Source organism: Protopterus annectens, chromosome 7.part0 (genome assembly GCF_019279795.1).
Source record: "Protopterus annectens isolate FY-2018-M chromosome 7.part0, PAN1.0, whole genome shotgun sequence".
NCBI classification, from domain to species: domain Eukaryota; kingdom Metazoa; phylum Chordata; order Ceratodontiformes; family Protopteridae; genus Protopterus; species Protopterus annectens.
The window spans coordinates 917,864,537-917,888,543 of NC_056739.1; the positions used below are offsets into that span (position 1 = coordinate 917,864,537).

At 45.0% G+C, this 24,007-nt stretch overlaps 1 protein-coding gene across 4 annotated transcripts in view; it reads right to left on the bottom strand.

Annotated features, from left to right (window-relative positions):
- Window positions 1-24,007, bottom strand: part of MYO9A (myosin IXA) — a 2,281,069-nt gene that overhangs the window by 403,357 nt on the left and 1,853,705 nt on the right. The window lies entirely within an intron of this gene.

Consider the following 24,007-nt stretch of genomic DNA (forward strand, 5'->3'; position numbering starts at 1 on the left):
GAAACAGCAGCCACATTCCAGGTTCACTGCCGAAACTAAGATAAATTCAGACAAAAAGCAGCACTGTAGAATGTGAAAATCCAAAATTTATTGCAGCTACACAAGCAAAAAAAAAACACAGAGAAAAGATGGGTTTTGCCTTCAGTTTAAACTTCCTACTGTTTCTAACATGCCTGTATACAAGGGACACTTAGGAGGAATAAGAAGTTATGTACTCACCATAACGTTCCATCTGAGTAGGTAAACTTCATTTGTCTGCAGCCTTTGGGAATCGGATCCGACCTCGGATCCGAGCCGGCAATCTTTCATAGCTTAGGTCTGAGCTCCTAGCTCCTCCCCTTCACCCATAATCCCCTGCCAACCCTGACTGACCTCAGATCAAGTTTGCCCATAACCAATAAGGCTGTGAAAGGAAACTAACTACCTTCCTTAAAGGGCAGAGTAAAACCTCTGGCCAAATAACATCCGAAGGTCAGGGGGAAGGAGGGTGGGAAGGTTGCAGACAAATGAAGTTTGCCTACTCAGATGGAACATTATGGTGAGTACATAACTTCTTAATCTGAAGTAGTTAACTTCATTTGTCAGCAACCTTTGGGACAGAGTCCCCAGCTACCTGGACCTTGGGCGGCCTTCATGGAAGGATGTTCCAGAGCACTGCAGAGCCAAAGGATGCTCTCCCTCTAGAGATAATATCCAATTTATAATTGTTGATGAAGGTATGAGGTGAAGCCCAAGTGGCTGCTGAACAAATATCATCCAGGGGTACTCTAGACCGAAAGGCAGCAGAAGTAGACATGAACCGAGTAGAGTGGGCACGGACTCCGGGAGGTGCGGGCCTGACAGAACTTTCATAAGCCAAAAGGATGCATTGCGAAATCCACCTTGGCAAGGTGACCTTTGACACAGATTTACCCAAGTTAAATTTGGCAAAGGAGATGAACAACTGGTCGGATTGTCTATGACCAGCTGTTCTATGAATGCAAAAACGTAGTTGTCTATGCACGTCTAAAGAATGTAGTTTGTATTCTCCTTTGTTCTGGTATTCAGGAAAGAAAACTGGCAAATTAATGGATTGGTTAATATTTGCCTCGGAAGCAATCTTAGGAAGGAATGAGGGATTGGTCCTGAGGTAAACCTTATCCTTGTGGAAGGTCAAGTAAGGAGGTTTTACACATAGGGCTTGAAGTTCAGAGACCCTCCTAGCTGAAGTAATAGCGACGAGAAAGGCTGTTTTCCATGACAAATGTTTGAGATCAGCTGAAGCTGCAGGTTCAAAGGGGGGAGCTGTCAAGGCCTGAAGTACTAAAGTCAAACCCCAGGGAGGCGCTACTTCCTTTACTGGAGGTCTGAGTAGGAAGGTGCCCTTCAGAAAGGTCTTACATAACTTCGTGGTGATCAATGGACCCAGTTCATGTCCCACGTGGTAATGAGAGATGGCTGCTAGTTGAACTTTGACTGTGGAACAGCTAGCCCCCTGATGAAAAAGCCCTTAAAGGAAATCCAAAACGGTGGGCAATGGAGCTGTGAAAGGGTCCAGGTTCTGATGCTCCGCCCAAATAGTGAAACATTTCCATTTACTACTATAGACTTTCCTAGTAGAAGGCTTGTGTGCTGCTACTAGGATAGCTTTAACTGGGGAGGAGATACCAGGAGTCCTACCTATGAGTGGAACTAGAGCAACCAAGCCGTAAGCTTGAGATTATCCAGGTTCGGGACTGGGAGGCCTAGGGGGTGGGAAATCAGATCCGGGAGGGGATCTAGAATCCAAGGCGGATTCACCAGATGAGACCAGAGGTAAGGGAACCAAGCTTGATGAGGCCAAAATGGGGCAATAAGGATCATTTTGCTCCCCAACAGACTGGTTTTCTGTAGAAGCTTCAGCATCAGAGGTAGAGGGGGGTAAGCATAGAGTAGACCGGGAGGCCAAGCATGCACCAGAGCGTCTCTCTGGGATTCCCCGGCAGGGGGAATTAGAGCGAAGTAGCTGTTGCATTTCGTGTTTGAAGGAGAGGCGAAGAGATCGCAACAGGGTTGTCCCCATATGGCAAATATCTGCTTCGCTACCAGGGGATTGAGAGACCACTCGTAAGGAGACAGTATGGTGCGACTGAGTTTGTCCGCCAAGATGTTGGACCATCCCGGAATGTGCGTTGCAAAAAGAAAGCGGTTGGTGGAGATCGCCCATTCCCACACTCTCATAGCTTCTCGACAGAGTGGGTAGGACCTGGTTCCCCCCTGTTTGTTGATGTACCAGACCACAGACATGTTGTCTGACTGAACTGCAACTGTTCCTGTATGAAGAAGGCTCAAAAGTGCTTGCAACGACAACAGCACTGCCCTCATCTCTAGAACATTTATATGCAATGAGGTCTCTGTATCGTTCCACGTGCCTTGGACCATCCTGCCCGCATAATGCCCACCCCACCCGAGGTGAGAGGCATCTGTAGTCACCGTGGCGAGTGGAGGGGCCATAGAGAAAGGGCGTCCCCCTTGGAGGTCCTGTGATTGCAACCACCATGCGAAAGCCCTTTAGCAAGCCTTGCTGAGGGGAATGGGGTGACTGAGAAGGTATCGACGGAAGGACCACTGGACTTGGAGAGTCCACTGCAAAACCCTCATGTTCAGGCGAGCCATGGGGAGCAGGGTAATTGCGGCCGCCATGGAGCCCAGCGCCCTTAGGACCAATCCCGCCGGGGGAGCCGATGATAGTAAAATGGCCCGCACATGTAGCCTCATGGTGTGAAGTCGCTCAGTGGTTAAGAAGGCTAGTAAGTTGTTGGTGTCTAATCTGGCCCTGATAAAGTCTATCACCTGAGTCGGGTTGAGAAAGGATTTGTCCATGTTGATGGTGATCCCCAGCCAGGGAGCAAGGTGGAGAAAGTAATTCCTGGCTGAGCAGAGTAGATGCCTTGTTGGGGTGGTCAGGAGCCAGTTGTCGAGGTATGGAAACACCTGCATTCCCTGGAGCCTCAGGTGGGCCGCTATCACTGCTAATACCTTGGTGAACACCCTGAGGCTGAGGTGAGACCGAAGGGAAGGAACCTGAACTGATAATGACTGGCTCCCGGATTGTTTGTCCATCAAAATGTGGTAATACGCATCCTTGAGGTCGATCGAGCACATCCAGTCGCTCTCCCACAACAGGGGGAGAATGGATTGAAGAGTGACCATCCGGAACTTCTCTTTGGTTACTGACAGGTTCAGGAGGGAGAAATCGAGGACTGGCCTTAGGTCCCCCGTCTTTTTTGGCACCAAAAAAAACCTAGAGTAGTAACCCGATCCGAACTGGTCTGGGGGGACGTGTTGGATGGCTCTTTTTCCTAAGAGCTGTTGAATTTCCGCAGCTGCAGCCTCCCTCTGATCGGGTGGGATGTCGGGGAGGCGTTTGGGTTGGTGAGGGATGTGAGAAAAGGGAATTTGGTATCCACTGGATATGATGCAAAGCACCCAGCGGTCTGTTGTGATGGACTCCCAAGCTGCCAGGTGCCTTGAAAAACGTCCACCAACTGCCTCCAGAGAGGAGCAGTCAGGCATCCCCTCAGGGTCGCTGGGTGGGCCGGTCAGAGAAAGCTTCTCTGGACCCACCATTCATCAGGCCCCCTCTGCCTCTAGGGCGGCGTCCACCCTGTCCTCCTCTGCCACGGAAGGACTGGGGATCCGGAGCGGACTGGGATTGTTGCGACTTCCAGAACCACATCTTCTTCTGTCCCTTTTGGTTCTTGGAGAAGGACCTCTGGGGAGCAGAGAAGTGGACTCCGACGGCAGACAACGTCTTCCCATCCTTTTCGCTCTGGACCAAAGTCTCGCGAACGGTCTTGCCAAGCAGGGCAGAACCATTGAAAGGGGCATTCACAAATGACGCCTTGAAGGGTTCCGCGAAATCGCAATGCCAGAGCCAGGCCTGACATCGCATGACGAGGCCTGCTCCGCTGGCTCTAGCGGCTCCCTCTGTGGCGTGGGACAACAGTCGCATAGAGGTGTTAGATATGGACCTGAGAGTGGCCATCCAAGTGGAGTACAATCATTTGTCCTCCACTGGCATGGACTCCGGGGGCGACGCAGCGTACTCTTTGATAAGGTCCCGCTGCAGTCGAATAACGTGTGCCATGTAGTTCAGAGACCTCACCGAGAAGGTCGCTGAACTAAAAGCCCGCTTCCCTAAACGGTCCATCAAACAGGACTCTCCTGAGCTAATTCCCTCTTGGTGGTCGCCGCCACCACATGGCATCTACGGGGGGGACCCTTGCTCCAATGGGACCTCTCAGAGGCGGACTAAGGATCTTGTCCGGGCATTTGGGGACTGGCTCCACAGAGTCTGGCTCCTTCCATGCCCTAGTGGTAATAAGTTCCACTAAGGGGTCGGGCGGAGGGGACACCCAAGAGGTAGATGGGCCTGCTTCGAACGCCTCCAGGAACACGGATTCATCCAAGGAAGCCTTGGGGGCAGACCACCCATCTTATCCTGAGCATTTCCATGATGTCTCCAAAGGAGACATCCTCGGGGAGTGACCTAGGGGAGCCTTCCCCTTCATCCAAATCCGTGTCATCAGTCAAGGACTCAGGGGAGTCCACTTGCCTCCTCTTGCACTTTCGCTTGTGAGGGACGTCCTCGGGGGGGCTGTCCAAGGACATCTCACCAGCCACGTCCTGTTCCAAGGGAATGACCTGGGACATCAAAGCAGGCTGTCCCTGGGGTCGGGTGATGGAAGCCGGACCCAACAGAGAGGGAGTGCGGGGTGGAGCCATAGCAAGGACCGGGGGCCTGGAAGCACTCGATAGTGCCCTCTCCACCACATCGAAAGCTGAAGGAGAGCTGCTATCTCTGGGATCCGAGAGCAGACCCTTGCTCGGATCCGATGGACAGATTGGGGTCGGCACCGAAGCCATCGGATCCGACGGACCAGTGTGCTCCGACCTAGACGGAGCCTAAGACACACTGATTCCCTCCGATCTGACGCTCAGCCCACGGCTCCGAGAGCCCGGATCCGACAAAAACGGACCCGACAGGCATGAGGGAAGAGTCGGCACCAAAGTACCCGATACTGTCGGCGCCGAACCACCTCCGGCTCCAAGGCTGCTCGGCTCTGAAGGCTCTGAACCCGGGAAGTGGGTCAGAGAAGGAGCTGTCGGGGCAAAGAAAGGTGTTGAGCTCCCCCCTGGAGGGGGGAGGGCAGGAGCACTCCCATCTGTAGTTGGGCCTGGAGAAACCTTTGCATCATCCGGTCCAAATCTGCGTCGGAAAGGCTGAGAGTCGATCTCGACGAGGCCACCGAGGCTGGCCGGGAATGCCACCTCGATGACCTCGACTTAAATCGGGTCTCCTCCTCCTCGGGGCCCGGTGAAAAGCACGGAGACCGGATCCGAGAAGGAGGAGACCGGGAAGCCCTGGAGGGAAAAGACCGCTTAGCCGGGGGGACTGACGCGGAGGTCTCGGCCCGCCGCTTGTGGTGCTTCTCCCTCCTTTTTTCTTTCTTGGCCTCCCTCTCCTCCAGAGCTGCAGCGGGAGTTTGTGTCCCGACCGGAGGAAGAGAGGCAGGAGTGGCCACCACCGAAGCCGGGGAGGAGGCCACAGAAGCACCGGAGGCCGAATTCGGGGGCAAAAGTCCCGCTAGGTTCAGCTTCGACCTCCGGTCCCTTCAGTGCCCTGGGGTTGAATGCCGTGCAGATGGAACACCCAGAGGAAAGGTGTTCAACCCCAAGGCACCGCACACACCGAGTGTGGCCATCCGCTGGGGAGAGCTTATGGCCACACTCTGTGCACTTGGAAAAGATGGGTTTTGGGGCCTCAGACATTTTAAAGAAAGATCCACTCGTTAGGCCCCAAACACACAACACACAGAACGCTATGACCAGTGAAGGGGAGGGAGGGTAAGTTTAACTTAAAAGGAGGTATAAACTAGGATAGTTTTAGTCAAAAAAGGGAACCTGACCACACAACACTCACTCGACACTTAAAGGGATAAAAAAAAAAATTGAAAATCTCTCACAAAAACCCTACGACACCAGGAGCTCAAAAACCTAGCTGCTGACAAGAAGCGCGGCAAACTAGATCTGAGGTCAGTCAGGGTTGGCAGGGGATTATGGGTGAAGGGGAGGAGCTAGGAACTCAGATCTAAGCTATGAAAGATTGCCGGCTCGGATCCGATTCCCAATGGTTGCTGACAAATGAAGTTAACTACTTCAAATCAGTGTTTAATTCACTTTTTTTGCATTTTCTGTAAGGAAATGATCTTTTTGATGCAAGCTTTGTTTAATTTCTAAAGGGAACTGTCAAGTTTTTGATAACCAAACAGACCTGATTATGGCTATGTTGGCATGCTTTGCACGGTGAAATTACCTGATAGAAAGGATGTTTGCTACCACTTCTTTGTTTATAATTGACTAAAAACTGATTCAATGAGGATTGTATCTTAGTCAAATAAGAAATCAGCAAACGGTATGTCCACTTCACAAAGATAATTATTTTACGCACAAGCATTAAGAAAGGAATAGAATTTGCTTCAGCTCAATATTTATAGTAATCTCTACATTTAAGTGCTAACATCTACAGAACTGAAGGATAAAACTAACAACCCTTTTATTACAGCATTAACTCCTAAGGCAGAGAAAACATTTTTTGACTGGGTGCTTCTAGTAAAGTGTCTGATGTCCAATATAACTGTAGAATGTCTAGACTTTTGCTTCATAAAACTTCTGATTTTCAGGCAATCATTGAGGACTGAAGTTATTAAATAATGACAAATATTTAAGTTTCAGGCTTCATATCCTTCAGCAAATTCATGTTAATGCAAAACCTGCTATTTAGCAACTTTCTAAGTTTATAAGAGTAACATTTAAAATCTCTCCCTGATTTTGGATCCTTACCCCCCCCCCCCTCACCCATTATTTTTAGCTTTGCCCAGATGCATTGCACTTAGAAACTGAAAGGTATGCACATTGGGCATTTAACTGTTCTTGCATTCTACGGGTTTGTGTACCTTTATCAAAAATAAAACCTCTTAACACTGCTGATCACAGAAGTGCTATGGGCATTTTTGAGTGATGGAATCTCTAGTGTCTAGATTAAATGGGAATCATTTACCAATTAAGTTTTGCTATACTACTGTTGATGATGCAGACCTAAACTGGCTTCTTTACAAAAATGGAGAGATTATCTCAGAGTTTATATATATACATATATATATACATATACATACATATACAGATGTGTACAGCACATTTACAAGTTGCATGAGTATGGTTTAAGACTACTCGGCACAAATTAACAGAAGTGATGTCAAGTGGGTCCTATACTGAAGTCGTATTTCGATACTTTTACAGTACTCAAAAATGGTTGATATATTTACAGAACTGTATAAAATTACAGACAAAGATGAAATTAATTACATTTAGGAGCAAATTTGAAAGTCACTTGGTAGATCTTGTCAAAAATGTATAAGAAGAAGCTAGCTGACTCCGAGTTTAAATCTCAGTCAAATGCTTACATCACTATCATGCCGAGTATGAGGCAGGAGCAGTTTAAAACACTAATTCTTCATAAACGGAAACACTCTTCACCTTAACATATTAACAGACAGTGTTTTCTGACTCAGTATCCATGACTACAGCTTAGCCATATATTGTAGTTATTTCAACAGCATCACTGCATTAACAGTTCCTTGCACTTCTAAGCATTGCAAGTTCAAACCCTTGTTAACTCTTCAGCACTCTTCTTTCCATCTTTCTTTAAAAATAATTAAATATATGTGTATTACCAGTCCTTACTATTAAGCAGCTTAATTCTAAGCTATTCTGTCTTGCTTCGCAAGTAGTACATCTAAGGATGGTGGTAGATTTTCTGTGCTGTAAGTTTTGCATGCATCTGGCCAGGCAAGTGTGGTTTATTGAATTATTTTACATCCTATGCTATTTCAAAAGTTCTATGACAGTTTATTAAAAATGGTGTTTTAAAACGGACTGCTTGCATGGGTGTTATTTATTTTTGAAAGTTGCTTTGTACATGTGTTGCTTTAGTCTGGACTCTGTGAATGGGGTTTTTCAAACAAACTATGTATGAATAAAGTACATATTCTCATGCCTGCCTATCAGTTTTCATGACATGCATTACTGCATCTCACCTATGTTACATTGTTCCCACAAGAAAAATGCAATTAAATACAAGTTTTGCATTCTTCTCTTGAGTGTAACCTCCTCCACAATTATTTTAGTATACTGATTAACATGCCATGCAACAGACTGCTGATAGGTTTAAGTATTCAGATTAACATGAATTGTGCTCTTCAGTGGCAAAACACAGGGAACCAGACTCCAAAACAATTTATTCACAGGGCAAGATGCAGCGATGAGTTGCAACCATTCTGTGAATGCTTCTGGGCAGCACAGTGGTCCAATGTAAAACTGATTTAAATCACTACTCCAAGGTTCAGTCCTGACCTCATGCCACTGAATAAATGACAGCTGTATACTCTTCTCATGTCTGCTTAGGTTTTCTCCTAGTACTCTATTTTCATCTCACCTTATAAAAACATGCTGGTTAATTGGGCTACTAACCATTGTAGCTTAGAGTCATGGCTGAAAACATCCCACAAAGGACCAGTTAATTTGCCCAGTTAATAAACAACAAAATACTTTGGAGATGACCTTGAAAATGAAAAACAAGACTGTCACTTTAACACTGCAGCAAGTTTCTTTTCTCCATAAAAAGTCCACCAGCATGAAGTATGTGGTTTTTACACGGCTGCCAGCCTATCACTGTCAGCAAGTGTTTTTACTAATGAAAATTGTACTGAGTCTTGTGTGAAGTCATCTGACTACTGATCACTGATTCTTGTTAATGCATGATGATAACCAGCTACCCGCCTGACATTTCCAAACTCAGCAGTCAGAAGCAGAAATGAGGCTAATATTTTCAGCACTGCTTAACATTAAGAAAAAAGGGATGAGACAAACATCTTCAGACTGAGAAGTCACAAGCAGGTCCAAGTCTGACATCTCCACACTTAATCAACAATTAGTAGCTGGACTTAGTATGACATCTCCATACCTGCTTAGAAGACACCTTCAAACTTACTAGTAAGCAGGGCAAAGCTACACATATTCAAACTCAGCTTTAAGCGGGGAGAAACTAGGCATCTTCAAAGTCAGCAATAAGAAGGTTGACATCATGAATGCAAGACCAGATACTGCAACACCAACACTTTAAAAATAAATACAACATAAAAACATTAAAGTCAGAACCTTGGTATTACGCCTTTCAGCATGAATTTTGGGAGTGGGGGCTTCCACTTTAATGTGGTTTCATTGGCACCGTTAGGAAGAAAAGATGCATTAGTGCACAACAAAAATTATCCTGATAAAAGAAAGAGACAGACAGACAGACACACACACACACACACACACACACACACACACACACACATACACATACACATACACACACAGGGAAGGGTGGAAGGTTAAAGTTGATAAGTCTTGCAACTCTGAAATTCATCTGGCAGCCTAGCAGAAGAAAAAATGACTAAGAAAAGAAGCTTCCAGATGGGAAACTTTAAGGGTATAGTATCAGCTAGCTCAGATGGTGGTAGGGTTAACTCCTTCAGTAAAAAATGGATGTCTTACAGAAGAATGGTTGCACTAACACATTAAGTAGAAAGCCCTGTTAAAAAAGGGTTGACGAATTCTGAGCAATACTACACTGACTCCTTGCCTCCAACATGAAAACTAGAAATGGGCGTCAGCAGACCTGAACAGCAACCATCAAATCAAAATACCGTAACAAGCAATCTAGAACTGGCAGTGAGAGGAAATAATGGGTCTGGGTGGTTTTGAGATTCCCAGAAAGAAAAACACTTTCATTTACCCAGACACATATTTTGCACAAATACCTTTTAAAAGCTCTAAGAATGGAAATAAACTTTTCTGAATAGGGGAGGTAATTTGACTGTGATTGAAACTACAGGACCAATGTTGTTAATGTGATGACATACAAGGAAGGATGATGTACTCCAGTGAGTAAGTCATCAGTCTCTTACATAGTGTAACATGTTACTGACAAAAAAAAATGCATGGCTTTTTTTAACTGCTAGTCTTGGCCATACAAAACAAAACAACACAAAAAGAAAACACATTAGGATTTTGACTACTCTTAAATGCCAGCTCTGATAAGAATCCACTGAATGACATTGCTCAGAATAAATATGTAAAAAAGGCTGGTGAGCCATCAATGCATTACTGAAGCTATGCAAACCGCCCCTGGATGGAATAAAAGAAAAGAAATCTACACATATTGTTGGTGGATATTGCATACAGTGACTTACTCTAACCTTGAAAGACAATGTAACACTCAGACTGAGAGATCACTTGTGTATGAATGGCTAGGTGTTGTTTAACCTTCTGATTAAGCAAATCTCCATGCAATTAGGAAGACAACTTTCAGCAAAAAAATCATTCCCAGAAATGAATATCTTCTCAGAAAATAAGGCAAGAAAGCATCCTGCTCTGCTTGCTGAGTACACTAATGACGTAAGTTCTGCAGGAATGAACACACAATCAAAAACGACTTCTCATTTTTCTAAAACTGAGAAATGTAGCACCTGAGCTATGTTGGGATCACACATAAGCCTCCTCACCAATTTTGAAGCTAAGATATCAAAGGTGAGTGTCCCCAAGGGTAGTGGTGGGTCCAAAAATATCTTCTCTACAAAATGGATGGACAGTTCAACCAACCAGATGGAATCCTTCTTATCACAGGATCATAGGAGGTTACTAGGCTAATGGACCTGGGGACCTTACAAGCCTAGCCAAGAGTTTATCCCCAAAAATAAACCTCAGTCAGCACCTGTCACCCCTGTCAATGAAGGACACGGGTGGAACCCCCTGGGACGAATAATTTGTGGTTTCCCATCCAGTCATCAAGGTTGCTCTTGAAGAGGGTCAGTGAGGTGCTTTGTTTGACATGTGTGGCAAGTCTATTCCAGAAATGGGGCAGCTTCTGGGAGACAAACCTGTCTCTCCAGCATGTTTTGTTAATATCACATATTAGGTTCAGGCCTTTTGAACGGGTATTGCATGTGGAGTTAGACTTACGGATATGGAGCATCTCTAGTAGGGCAGGGTCCCAGAATGCCTTGTAGGCGAGACACAAATCACCCCTGAGCAATCTGTATGACACAGAGTAGAGTGACAGTGATTTGAGCCTGCCTACATAGGACAGGTGTTGGAGGCCATGGATTCTCTTTGTGAGGTATTTCAGTGGCCTTTCCAGTTGGTGCAAATGTTTGGAAAGGTACATCCCAAATGGGGCGTGATACTCAATTACTGGTCTAATGAGGGAGGAGTATAGAGCTAACCTCCTTTTTTCTGGATGCAAACCCTTTACTTCTGAGACGAACTAAGTAAAAGGCTTTTCTGACCACTGCCGCTACATGATGGTCAAATGAGAGATTGTTATCAATCTGAGTGATCAGGTCTTTCAGCACAGGTTGTGTGCTTAGGGGATTGCCAATGATGTGGTAATCAGTAGGGAGGGGTCATGATTTTGCCGAATGGTATGATGATACATTTTTTTTGCATTTGGCTTGAGGCCATGACTTTGGCACCAGTCATTAGTTGCTGTGAGACCCTCTTGTACTATGTTAACATCATTTGAGAAGTCAATGACAGCACCCAACTTACAGTCATCGGCAAACTTGGTCAGCCACAGGCCTTTTGCCTTTGCTTGTACCTCAAATAAATAGATGCCAAACAGTAGGAGTCCCAGGATAGATCCCTGAGGAACTCCACTAGTGACAGGTCTGCTACTGGAGGTGGAGGTGCCTATTTTGACTCTGAGGGTCCTGTCGGTGAGCCAGCTGGCCACCCACCTGATGAGATAGGGATTTACGCCAAATTGTGTTATCTTTTCGATGATGCCCGAGTGGGGGATTGTGTCAAAGGGCTTGGCCAAGTCAAGGTAAGCTGTATATACTACTGACTTTCCCTCATCCAGGGCCTTGGTGACAGTCTCAAAGAAGTCAACCAGGTTCAATAGGCAAGATCTGCCCTTGATGAATCTGAGCTAGGTGGGGTCATGTGCTTGGAGATTGCCTAAGTCCTTGTTTATGAGATCCATAATAATACACTCCATGGCTTTAGAGATTAGACTTGTTAAGCTAATGGGGCAATAGTTTCCAGGGTCAGTAGTGGCACCACCTTTGTGTAAGGGGATGACAATGGCAGTTCTCCACTCTGCTGGAATGAAGCCAGTACTTAGTCTGTGGTTGAAAAGGGTGCTCAATGGAAATGCCAGTTCTTGCTGGTGATGGTGCAGAATACATCCTGGGATACTATCAGGTCTCATGAAAGCTGTGTTTCTGCCTTGGATAGGGCCTATAACACAATCTACAGAAATGTGAGGTGCAGAACAAGTATCTGGGATGTTGAAAGGGCCTTTGGGGGGGGGCAGGGGCGTGAAGTTTGCACTGAACCTATCTGCTAGCAGGTTGGCTAAATCAACAGGATCAGTGTAAGTGATACTGTTAAGTACTAATTCGTAACAAACCTGGGCCTGACGTAACTGAAGAAGGCTTTATGGTTTCCCCTTGCTATGGAGGCTAGTTTTTATTCAAAATTGGCCTTGGAGGTTTTTTCACTAGTGATCTAATTTGCTTGCTGAGGGAACATGAGAGTCAGGTAGGTGTTAGGGAGCAGGCCAGCCCGCATATACTGTGGAACTTCTGTAAAGCTGCCTTGGGAGACATGAGCATACTTTTTAGAAGTACTAAGCTAGCTGCCCTTGAGGGCCATTTTAAGCCTAGCCAATTTCCCCATTTTGTGCTTGAATTAACCTATCCCATTTGGTTAGAAATTGGCCTTACCCATCCCATGGTTGACAATTATATACTACACCTAATGAGAATAACCAGGATCCTATCATAATTTGAGAGGATTCATGCATACGATAAAGCATTTAGGGGCTGCCTCTGTCCACTAATAGTCCAGTGGGTGGTCCTGGGGTACATATTTTTTGTTTCCTATCCACAGATTCAACTTGCACTTGAATATGTACAGCGATGAATTTTGTTTTATGTGGAAGGGGAGTGTTTTCCAGAGAAACGGTATCCTCCTCATCCTGCATTGGTATCCTGTCCCTCCAAACTGTTAAGTTGATGTTGCAGAAGAGATTTATTTCCCCAGACAGAGTACTTCTAATTCCATCTGACTTGCTGATGTGCAGTAAATCCATCATTATTGGGTCAGAAGATGCCTTGTAAGCCAGACAGAGGTCACTTCTTAGCAGTCTGGAGGATACAGAGTATAGTAAAGCTTTGAGTTGATCCACATAACACATGCTGTTTAGGCCTTGTATCCTTTTAGTAAAGTATCTCTATGGGACTTCCATCTGTTGCATGTGCATGAACAGATACCTAATCAGGGCCGAGTAAAGGCAGACAATAACATCACTAGATCTAGACACAATCCTTTTGTTTATAAGCTGCACAATATAGAAAGACTCTCAAACAACAACAGACACATGTTGGTCAAAAGTTAGGTCACTGTCCACATAAGTTCCAAATCCTTAACAACTTGGTCAACTCTTAGGGGCAAATTTTCAATGTGGTAGTTTCCTGGGGTAGAAGACTTCCCAAAGGATATAATAATGCATTTTTTTGGCATTTAGTTTCAGGCCATGACTTTTGCATCAGTTATTTATTTGAGACAAACTTTCCTGCAGGATGATCAAGTAATCTGGGGATTCAGTGACTACTCATAACTTGCAGTCACATGCAAATGTAGACAGCCACAACCCTTTGGTACTGACTTTTGTATGTACTTTTCTGAAGTAAAACAGGAGGGGTCCCAGCACAGAACCCTGAGTAACTCCACTGATGACTGACCTTTGTGGAGGTAACAGCCTCAGTTTCGATTTCCTGCATTCCATCTGTGAGCCAGATGTCAAGCCAGCAGGTGACAGGGATGTAATCCCAGTTTATCTAGCTTTTCTACTATGCCTGAGTGGGAAATTGTGTCAAAAGTTTTGGCCAGGTCAAGCTATGTGGCATGTAGCATTCTGCCTTCATCCACTGCTTTGGTGACCTTTTCAAAAAAGAAATCCACCACTCTGAGTAGCCACTCAACCCTCTGACCCTACAGCACCTGTATGATTACTCAAACAGGTGTCATCTAAGATATACAGGGCTTTATCCTTCTGTACCAGAGGGCTGGGTTTCATCCAAAAAAGAGTTAAGTACTTACCATAACTTGGCACCTGTTATCCTATGTCTTCATTCATCACCATACAGTCTTGTATCCGACATCGGATCTGAGCTGGCAACATTCAACAGATAGATCCAAAACTCTGGCTCCTCCTCCTCCCATAATGCCCTGTTGCTCTGTAATCCTCAGATCGAGTTTGTTAATGTAATCGCAAAAGCTACTCCTACCAAGGTGGAAGGAAATCACTCCAACTTCCTCCACGATCAAAACAGGTAGGGGGATGGCGGGTGGGAAATGTGATGAATGAAGACACAGGATAACACAGATGCCAAGTTATGGTAAGTAAATAACTCTGTGTGATGTTATCCATGTCTTCATGCATCACCATTGGGTCAGAGTCCCAGGCTACCATATATCCTGGGAGACCTCAAGGAAGGACATGCTGGATCACTGTGGAGCCAAAAGAAGCCCTACTCCTAGAAATCAAATCCAGCTAATAATGGGATATAAAGGCGTGAGGATTAACCCAAGTGGCAGCAGCACCGATGTCATCAATAGAAAGCCTTGCTACAAAGGCTAAAGAAGTTGCCACAGACCTAGTAGAATGAGCACTGACATGACCTGGAACTTCCAGGTGGTTAAGATTGTAGACCACAGAAAAGCAGCTAGATATCCATTTAGAAACAGTGACCTTAGAGACTGGAAGGCCACATCTATTAGTAGAAAAAGCTACAAAAAGCTTCTCTGACTTACGAAAATCTTTATTCCTATGCAAGCAGAACGGTAGCTGGTGGTGAACATCCAAAGTATGAAGGATATACTCCTCTCTTTTGGAATTGTTGGGGAAGAATACTGGAAGCTGAATACATTGATTTAGGGTAATCTTGCAAGCAATCTTGGCTAAGCAGGAGGGGTTCACTCTCAGAGCGACCCTGTCCTTGTGAAAAGTCATGCAAGCAGGAGTAATGGTGAGAGCTTGCAGTTCTGAGACCCTCCTAGCTGAAGTGATAGCCACCAGAAGAACTGTCCTCCAAGACAGAAACTTGAGATCACAAGAACTAGCAGGTTTAAAGGAACTCCTAATCAAAGAGTGCAGAACCAGCGTGAGGTCCCAAGGAGGTGAAGGGTCCTTAACTGGAGGCTGAAGCAGAAAAACCTCCTGCATAAAGGCCTTACAAAGCCTTGATGAAAAGGTGGATTTGGAGCTGTCGTGAAAACTGGAAATCGCCAACTGCAGCTTAATAGTGGAAAAACTTGCTCCCTCTTGGAAAAGGGAGAAGAAGAACAAAAGTACATCTGAAAGCAAAGCAGAAAACGTATCCAGATTCCTGCTCCTGGCCCAGACTGAGAACCTTTTCCACTTACTCCTGTACACTTTTCTAGTAGAGGGTTTTTTGAAGGTCAGAATGACGTGTTTAATGGGAGACGCTGGAATCTGATGTTACTGACTGCCAAGCTAAGGGGTGCAGAGAGAATTTTCCCCAGACTGCTTCCAGAGGCAATCAATTGGGCTGCTCTTCAGGAGTGCTGGTAGGGCTGCCCAGAAAAGGAATCCCTGAACGCCAGGTTACGAGATCCCCTCTGCCTGTGTGGGGGGTTCTTCCTGATGAGTTCCCCCCTCTGCCCGGGGGGGGGGGGACTCGCCACATGTGTCAAGGAAAAGCCCTTAGGATTTCCTGAACCACATTTTTCCACTTCTCTGATTCCTAGTATAAGATCTTCGGGGAGTGGAAAAACATAGGGCCACAGCAGATATGGTCGTTCTATCCTTCTCACACCTGGCTAGTGTGTCTAACTTTTGCTGCGAACAGAGAGGAAGCATCAACGGGAGTGGTGATGAAGGAAGACTTGAAAGGGTCTGCAAAGTCAAACAGGTGCATCCAGGTGCGACATCTCATGACAACTCCTGAACCTGCTGCTCTGGCAGTCCCTTCGGTTGTATGTGTAATCAACCGCATGAACGACTTGGGTATGGATTCCAGAGTGGCAAGCTGTGACTTGGAGTTCAAAGTCTGGGTGGTACTGTACAGCTAATGCCCACTGAAGAACATTCATGTGTCACCAGCTATAAGCACAATCTGACTGACTAAAACTAGCACAGTTAGTATGACCCTAGCAAACAAGAGAAAAGGAACTACAAGCAATAACTCTTGGATCCTTCTCTTGCTGTAAAGATGTATGAAAAGTTATGGTATTTACTATACATCCAAGAAATTCTAATAAATAAATGATCATGGACTAAATGGGATTTCTTGTAAATGGCAACAACCACCAGAGAATAGATGTAGTAAAGCGGATTCCCATATGTGGGCCAAACGCTGTCAGATTGAGGCAGGTTGAAACTAGTCATACAAGTATGCAAACACTGAGTGCCCTAAGTCAGAAGACAGCAGTACAACCATGCACCATGTGTACACTGAGAGAGCTAAGCATCATTCTGAAATGGAAACTGCAGATCCTATGTGCAAGCAAAGGAGCCACCATGATGGACTCATTATTCTGAAGCAAAGATACGCATCTTGAAGTTTAAAAAGAATAGCCAATATCTCAATGACAGAAGAAATTAAATGAAAAGGAGCAAAGCAGACATTTACAGTGCAATTCATTTGCCACTCAAAGCCATGAGAAGCAACATGCAACTGTAATTTAATACCTATTAATAATGAGAACATAATCTCTGAGAATTCTCCTTTCTCTGAGGTACACTGATCTCAGAGACTTAGTAAATGTTAGCAGCAGAGATGTGAGGTGCAACCCGCAGGCAAAATAAACAAACAAAAAAAAATTAATCTTGCAGTAAATTTTTTGTGCCATGCATGGCTAAATTAATCCAAAACAAAACAGAAAAAAATATCTATATCTTAAGGCCACCAGCAGCCAATGCAGACCACATGGCACAGGTGTAATATGGGAATGCCTACTGGCTGCCAATAACAGACAAGATGCAGCATTCTGCGCCACCTGCAGGCAACCCAGACCTCTATTATGCAATCTAAGGTAGTAAGCACTGCAGCAAGCAATGTGTGAAGTGACCAGTGCATGAAGAATTATCAAAAGGGCCTCTGATGGAATTAACTGCTTAATTCAGGTTGAATTCCTAAGATGGAAAAAGGAAGACTTAACAATTGTTGACACTTGGCCCCTTAGTGACAGGCAATTATCAAGGATCACACCTAAACTCAACATCTGGAGCACACCTAGTATATTACACCATCTTAAGTAACAACAGGGAAATGACCGGGAACTATAGAGAGTCTAAAGATCTCATGGATGGTCACTGCATCTTTCTTGCCCAGGTCCAGCCTTAAATGAATGACTAAGGATAGCATTCAGGCTTTTTCCTGTAGTGTAACCACTGATGGCGTCCATTACTGAAGAAGAAGAATTACCATCTGCAGAACAATTCTATTTTAAAACCCTGCTTTGAATGTAATCTCCTAGAAGAAGCAATATGTTGAAAAGAAAAGGGAATCAAGAATGGAATTTCAAAGGCTCCTACACCACAGAGAAAGTACAGTTGTGTACACTTACCATAAATGTAGATGTTCGGGTGTATTCACTGTTGCAGTCATCACCTGTGGGTTATCCCTGCTGTGGTAGTCCTTGGCCGGCCCGAATACCAGAGTCGTACAGAGCTGTCGCCTGTAGTCTGATGTCAGGTCATCAGTGCTATAAAGCAAGGCAGCCAACATCATTACATCAGTTTTCCTTGGCCTAACCCATCAGAAGCACAAGAGAAAATACAGAAGTGGTCCTGGTGGCTAAGAACCACCTTGGGAAGCATGTGCCCCCTAGGGGAAGATGTGAAAAGGGGGATGGAGTGAGGGAAACCAAGACTGCAACAGTGAATACACTTGAACATCTACATTTATGGTATGTGCAGACAACTGTACTATGTTTTTCGTGTTTCACTATTGCAGTCATCACCTGTGGCAGGATTCCCACAGCTGAGGTAAAGGGTGGAAGGATAGGTAGAGTCCTAGGTATGGGCCAGGAGGCAGTGCAGAATTGTAGAGGCAAACCCTGCCCTAGACTTAGAAAAGAGAGGTAAGTGTTAATGCTTTGTAAAGGTATGGACAGAGGTCGAGGTGGCCGCTTCCAATATGTCCCTGGTAGGTACTCCTCTGAGGAAGGCAGTGGAAGTGGAGGTTGCCCTAGAGGAGTGGGTACGGCTCGACTTAGGGATGGGTTTCCCATGCAGTCTGCAGCAAAAATGGCTACAGTGTGAAATCCATTTGGAAATGGTTTGTTTGGAGATGGGCTTCCCTTCTGTCCCTGGGGCAAAGCTTACAAGAAGCTGGTCAGTTTTTCTGAATGGTTTTGTGCGGTCCAGATAGTATCTGAGTTGTCTGTGAACGTCTAGTGAGTGTAGAATTTTTTCCTCCTTGTTTTGAAGGTTGGGAAAGAAGGTGGGAAGGTGTATGGCCTGGTTAAGGGTCACATCAGATACCACCTTGGGCATAAAGGAGGGATTAGTCCTTAGGGAGACTCTGTCTGCATGGAAAATTATGAAGGGCTCGACAGCCACGACAGCTTGAAGTTTATTTTATTTATCTATTTTACATTTGTTAACTGGGAAATTCTGACTGGACCAGGTCCATTTTCAGCGGAGGCCCGGGAAGAAAAGCTCTGGCATTTAGTTGTACCAAAACATTACAGCAAGTATAATACACAAATAAGATGTAGTAAAACAGGTTACAACATATATGGTGAACATAGTAATATAACAAGAAATAACTAAAAACACTCCAAATAAATGATGGTATAGAAAATAAGTAAAATGACAATGTCAGTTATACATTGGTAAAAGAAGAAAATATATTAAGTAAATTAAGTTCTGAGACCCTTCTGGCTGAGGTGACAGCTAGTAGGAAGGCAGTCTTCCAGGAAAGGTATTTCAATTCTGTTGAAGTGGCAGGTTCGAAAGGAGGTAAGATTAGTTTCTCTAACACATACTTCAGGTCCCAGGGAGGAGTAGGAGGTCTTCTGGGAGGCCTGATATTAGAAGCCTCTCTGAGGAACTGCTTAATCAAAGGGTGAGAGAAGAGGGGTGGGTCTAAATCACAATGGGCAGAGATGTCCGAAGCATGGATTTTAATAGAGGAGAAGGAGAGGCCACTATTGAGCAACTCTGCTAAGTAATCCAAGATGAGATGGAAGGAAGATTGGGAGGTACTGCCCCCTTTTGATTGTTTCCAGCAGCAGAATCTTTTCCATTTTCCTGCATAAGATTTTCTTGTGCTGGGCCTTCTGGCCTCTATGATGATGTCCAGGACCTGTTTGCTTAACAGTGACTTCTTGTTGGTTTTTGGTATATGACCATGCTGAAAGTTTGAGAGTCTGCAAGTCTGGGTGCAGAACCTTCCCCCTCTCCTGGGTCAGGAGGTCTGACCTTAGGGGTAACAATGCTGTCTGGGCCAATCTAGAGCAATGAGAATGGCCTTTGGTTTCTCCTCTCTTACTTTGATTAGAACCTTGGGAATAAGGGGCAGAGGAGGGTATGCGTACACAAAGAGAGAGCTCCAGGGGAAGGTCAAGGCATCCACCTTCCATGCTCGGAGGTGATACTCCCTGGTAAAAACTTGTGCAGCTGGTGGCTGAAGTGCATGGCAAAGAGGTCCACCTCTGGAGTCCCCCATTCCTGGGTGATTTGCAGAAAGATTTCTCTGGGGAGCTGCCATTCGTGGAGGTTCAGTAAGTTGTTGCTTAGGTGGTCTGCCAGTGTGCTGTTTATACTTGGTAAGTATTGCGCAATCAGGTGTAGTCTCATGGAGGTGGCTGTAAGCCATACTAACCTGCACAGGGGGTAAGACTGGGTACCCCCCTGCTTGTTTATGTACCACATTACTGTGGTGCTGTCTGTTTTTATAAGGAGGACCCCTGGCCTGAGATGGGGTTGGAAGGAAGTCAAAGCATTTTGCACTGCCATCATTTTTTTCTGGTTGATGTGCAAGTGAAGTTGCTGGGCATTCCAAAGGTCTTGGGTACACCTGCCTGCTAGGTGAGCACCCCAAGCTATGTCTAAGATGTCAGTCATAATGGTCCGGCCGGAAGGGCGAAGGGAAGACCCTTGGATCATGGCACAGGCCGCTGCCCACCAGAGAAATTTATCCCTTATGCAAGGAATCAGTGGGAGAGTGGTCTCTAGGGACTGTGAGTGCTGACACCAAAGGTTCTTTAAGTACCACTGAAGCTTTCTCATGTGAAGCCTGGCGAGAAGGATGCAAGATGCCATGTATCCCAGGGCTTGCAGGAACTTCCTTGCAGTGATGTGACTTCTGGAAGCCAGCTGGGTGAAGTAGAGAGGGAGGAAGTTCTGCTTTTCTGGGGATAGGAAGGCCATTAGGGTTGCTGTGTCTAGCACAGCTCCCAGGAAAACAATTTTCCAGGTGGGGTTTTGCTTTGATTTTTTTTCTCGTTGATGGCTAACCCTAGGGAAGTTTGGAGTTTTTTGACAAAGAGAAGATCCTGGAGCAACTTTTCTTTGCTGTTCGCCTGAATGAGGCAGTCATCCAGGTAAGGGCAAATCTGTATATTTCTCTGTCTGCAGAATGCTACAGCCAGGGCCAAGCATTTGGTGAATACTCTGGGAGCAGTAGATAAGCCAAAGGGCAGTGCACAGAACTGAAAGTGCTGATAGCCTGCTCTGAAGTGCAGAAATTTTCTGCACGATTCCTGGATGGGGATACGGAGGTAGGCATCTTTTAGGTCTAGTGTCACCAGCCAGGCATTTTGTGTGAGCATAGGCAGGAGCTGCTGCAAGGTTAGCATTTTGAATCTGGAGACCACCAAGGAAGTGTTCAGTTTGGATAGATCCAGGATGGGCCGCCAAGTGCCCTCTTTTCTGGGAACGAGGACTAGTTTGGAGTAAAAACCTTTTCCTGTTTGATCCGGAGGGACAGGTTCTACTGCCCCCTGTAATATTAGTGTTTCTACCTGTTTTAATGTCTCTGCCCACTGGTTTGGGGGGAGGTCTGGGTACCCTCCTGGAATTGGGAGTTCACTGAAGGAGAATTTGTATCCCTGAGAAATGATTATCAATACCCACTGGTCCTTGGTTATAGAGACCCAATTGTCCTTAAAGAGGGTGAGCCTTCCTCCTAGTTCTAGATGAGTGGAAGGAGGGCAGATGGGGGAGGGAGAGTCATTGTGAGTGTTTACCATAGAAGCTTGGCTTAGAACTCCCTGCCTTAGAGGCGGAAGTGGTCCATTGTTTGCTTCTTTGCTGGCCCTGGGATAGGGGCCTGAATGTCCTGTCCCTGCGGGGCTTACTTTGGCCCTGTCTGCTGGGTGCCGGGAAGGCCCATTGCTTAGAGAGGAAGTTTCTGCTGAATCTGGGTGGTTGAACTTGAAATAAATTTTTTACTGTTTGCATAGATTTTGCTTTGTCTTCCACCTTTTTAAGCACCTCTTCTGCTTTTTCCCCAAACAGGTGATCCTTATCTAGGGGTGCATCAATAAGTTTAGACTTGATATGATCAGGGAGAGGTTGTTCCTTCAGCCATGCATGTCTTCTAATAACAGATCCTGTCATTGCTGCCCTGCTAGAGGCTTCTAGCAGTCATATCCACATTGTAATGAGTGCTTGGCCACTTGACCAGCAGAGTGAAGTAATCCTGCCAGATCTTTAGAGATGGCACCGTCAGGAGAAGTAGCAATCTTCTGCTTTATTTGTTCCAAAGTGTGTTGTTGATATTTTAACATATGGAACTGACAACTGTGTGCACCGATAGCTAAGGTTGGAGGTGCATACTTTCTTACCCCATCTGTGCAGAGATCTGGAGTCTTTGTCAGAAGGAAGAGGATTCTTGGCAGAACTAGTCTTAGCTCCTCTGGGATCCTGTATAATGAACTCAGGGTCTGCAGCAGGGTTCCTGTACAAGTATTTGTGAGAATCTGGTACTCTGTAGTACCTGTCAGGTTTAGCAGGAGGCAGGGCATCAGGGTCTAAACTGGATTCAACAAAAACATCATCCACCGCTTCTAGAATAGGAGGGATGGCCAGGGGTCTGTGCGGGGGCAGGTACAGAAACTCTCTAAGTCATTTGTTAGACTGTGGTTAGTTCTGATATTCCCACTGAAAATGTTTCCTGAGGGAGTGGAGGGTTTCCCCGAAGGAAAGTTCCTCTGGAGGGGAGGCAGAGGGGATGGATTCCTCTGCATCTGAATCCTCATAAACAGTTAAGGGCTGCTGTTCCTCTTCAGAGGCAGAATAATCAGATTACTCAGACTCTTGGTCTGTCATAATTTCTGGAGAAGGAAGCCTTTTCTTTTTTGGGGTGGAGGCTTGAGTACCTCAGATAAGGGAGATGAGATCCTCTGCCATTTTAAGCACTAGAGCTTGGGGTGGGGGAGCAGTAGCAAGATGGTGGCTAGAAACAGATTTCCTAGGAGTAGCCTGGCTTCGAGGCTTGAGAGAATCTGTTGGTCTCTGAGAAATGGTAATCGGAAGAGAAGACGTCGGTTCTCGTCTAGAATCGGTAGTGCGAACAGCCTCCTCGAAGCCGGTGCCTGCATCACGGCTCCGAACCCAACCAAGGCAGAGACAGCCAAAGACTTGGAAGACTAAGTGGATTTCTGCGGCATACCAGACTCCGAAAGGGTCTTGGCAGAAGCCTGTGTAGAAAACGAGTCGGGCATCACTGAATTCCGGAGAACTGATAACTTGCTTAGTGGTAGCGTCATCGGAAGGCTTAGCCTTGTATAGCCTTGTCTCTATCTTTATGTTTTTTCAGAATATTGATGGATTGTTGGCTGACAGATGCCATATTGGAATTCGAAGATGGAGTACGAAAATAATTGTCTACAAAAAGAGCTCCAAGGCGAATGGTTCTTGCATTAAAGAGGGCCAGAACTGTCAACGAGGGACATGGTGGTCTGGGCGTAAACAAGTGATGTAGTAAGAATGAAAGTCTCGGCATGGTATCTGCTTTCCACAGGTGAGACAACTGTTAACATTTTCGGACATCAGTTAGAGCAAGAAAAAAGGGTCCCCAACGGGGTACTTAGCTTTAGACATTTTAAGCTGAAATTCGACTTCTGGTAGTGACCAACAGGCACTCGTGCAAACTGCTTCTTGCTACGGGCTCCACGGCAAGAAAGTCTGATGTAATGATGTCGGCTGCCTTGCTTTATAGTACTGATGTCTCGAAAAGCATCAAAGCACACCACCATGAAAGGAACGACGCAAGGAAATGCTGTAAACTATTATTTTTCACATTCTGGTACCTTGGCCTTTCGCCTTCAATGGAACAATTTACTACAAAAATTCACTTCCTTATATACCAAACATTATTAGAAAATGCATTCAATTAATTAATTAAATAATCAAATTAAATATTTAATCTTCACAATTAACTAATTTCATTAAAGTGCAACCACATAGTGCAAACCCAAAACATTTAAAAAAGAACAATGCATATACATCAAAATACAATGAATTGAAAAGTAGCCACATCTGTATTTTAGGCATAAATAGATGATTGATGTGTACAAACATAAAAAAACAATTATAATTTTAATTCATATATAAATATAACTTTAAATTTATTTTATTTTATATGTTATTTCATATCATAAGCACCTTTACCATAGTCCTATAAGTTAATATACTCATGAAAAGATCCATCTTAACCTGTCAATTAACCAAAAACATAAATTTTATAAAAATAACTATTTAAATTTGTAATTATATCACTAATTAATTCTAATATTATTTTTAACATTCTATATTTATTCTTGAATCCTACTATATTAATTTTTACAAAATTATGTCACTATCTAAATTCATTCCCATACGACTTAATGTATGATA